Here is a 2,500-nt window from a genome sequence, read left to right on the forward strand (position 1 = left end):
AGGAGGAGGATCTCTCTCAGGAGGAGGGTCTCTCTCAGGAGGAGGGTCTCTCTCAGGAGGAGGATCTCTCAGGAGGAGGGACTCTCTCAGGAGGAGGGTCTCTCTCAGGAGGAGGATCTCTCTCAGGAGGAGGGTCTCTCTCAGGAGGAGGGTCTCTCTCAGGAGGAGGATCTCTCTCAGGAGGAGGATCTCTCAGGAGGAGGGTCTCTCTCAGGAGGAGGATCTCTCAGGAGGAGGATCTCTCAGGAGGAGGATCTCTCTCAGGAGGAGGGTCTCTCTCAGGAGGAGGGTCTCTCTCAGGAGGAGGATCTCTCAGGAGGAGGGTCTCTCAGGAGGAGGATCTCTCTCAGGAGGAGGATCTCTCAGGAGGAGGGTCTCTCTCAGGAGGAGGATCTCTCAGGAGGAGGGTCTCTCTCAGGAGGAGGGTCTCTCAGGAGGAGGGTCTCTCTCAGGAGGAGGATCTCTCAGGAGGAGGGTCTCTCTCAGGAGGAGGATCTCTCAGGAGGAGGATCTCTCTCAGGAGGAGGGTCTCTCAGGAGGAGGGTCTCTCTCAGGAGGAGGGTCTCGCTCAGGAGGAGGGTCTCTCTCAGGAGGAGGATCTCTCTCAGGAGGAGGGTCTCTCTCAGGAGGAGGATCTCTCTCGGAGCCGGCTGGTCGAGACCTGATAGGCTGGTGTCTCCCAGGCAGGAAGAGAGACGCTGTCCCCTCTGAGACTGGTCTGACAACAGAGGACTTTGGATCTGTCATAACCATCATTTATTCATCAGTAATTGATATATTCATCAATGGTTATATTCTCACTCATATCACTTACATGAAATAAACACCAATTCATGTATGAACCATCAACCATTACTACTCAGCACATTGCTCTAGGTCATTTAAAAGGATAGTTCAGAATTTTGGACCTGAGTCTCAATTTCTACTTGGCCAGGAAGCAAAAACAGCAGATGAATTGACAGTCATCCTAAACAGGGAGCTAAGTTCCAGTGGAAAATGGGTCCATGAAAATAAGATGGTACTAAACATAGCTAAAACAAAAAGCATCATCTTTGGGTCAAATCACTCTCTTAGAGCAGAGCCAGAGCTCAAACTGTGTATTGATGGGACACTTATCCAGCAAGTTAAAGAAACCAAGTTATTGGGAATCACCCTTGATGACAAACTGTCCTGGTCAAAGCACATTGACACTGTTGTCAATAAAATGGGCAAAGCTCTAGCCGTAGTCAGACGCTGCAGAAGTCATCTTACACCGGATCTGAGGAAACTGGTGGTCAGTTCTCTTGTTCTGTCACAACTGGATTATTACAGTGTCCATACAGAACCAGCATACATACTGTAGTATGCATGCTAGTCTCCACTGGCTAAAAGTTGAGGACAGGATGGATGCTGCACTTCTTTTATCAACCTGGAGCCTCTTACAGTCTAAAACTCCAGCAGATCAGTATAGCCCACTAAATAATAATCTTGTTTCACATACCTATGCCACTAGACAAGTAACAGAAGGAAGGTTTTCACTTCACCAATTTTCTTAAATGCACTGTGAGATACAGAGCCATGAAGTCATGGAACCTACTACCAACAGAAATTATAACCATGACGCATAAATATATGTTCAATAAACAAATAAGGAAACACCTGGGTGTTTGAAAATTGTTGACTTTGTTTTATGCTATATATATTATATTAGTGTTTTTATGATGACAATGTAACATTTGTATGATACTATTTTAGTTTTGACATTTATAATGTCAAATGTCAAGTTTGACATTTATAATGTATGTTTGATATGTTTGATATATGTAATGTAATGTGTATTTTAAATGTTATTTGTAATGTAATGTTTTAAATGTGAATCCCACTAAAAGTAGTTGTACTCTAGGGTAGAGCTAATGGGGATTCTGTATACCTACTGTATACCTGCTGTAACAACAATTTTCCCTCAGGGATAAATAAAGTCAGTCTGTCTATCTGTCTGTCTGTCTGTCTGTCTGTCTGTCTGTCTGTCTGTCTGTCTATTTGTCTGTCTATTTGTCTGTCTGTCTTTCTATCTATCTATCTATCTATCTATCTATCTATCTATCTATCTATCTATCTATCTATCTATCTATCTATCTATCTATCTATCTATCTATCTATCTATCTATCTATCTATCTATCTATCTATCTATCTATCTATCTATCTATCTATCTATCTATCTATCTATCTATCTATCTATCTATCTATCTATCTATCTATCTATCTATCTATCCCTCCTCCTCACAGTATGAATGGGCTTTAGACAGGATGACCCCCAGCTGAACCAGTCCCGGTTCTTCAAAGACTGTCTGAAAAGATATGGACCATGATTCACTTCTGTTCCCATGGGTTATTTTAGTCTCAAATGGGTCCACTCACAAAGGTGAGTTGGCACCAACAAAGTGAAAGTAAAGGAGACAAGGTAAAGATTTGTTTTCTGTCCAGTTTCAGTAACCTAAAACAGTGTTTGTGTGATGAAAA

Source organism: Borostomias antarcticus, assembly GCF_949987555.1.
Source record: "Borostomias antarcticus genome assembly, chromosome: 13".
Lineage (NCBI taxonomy): Eukaryota > Metazoa > Chordata > Actinopteri > Stomiiformes > Stomiidae > Borostomias > Borostomias antarcticus.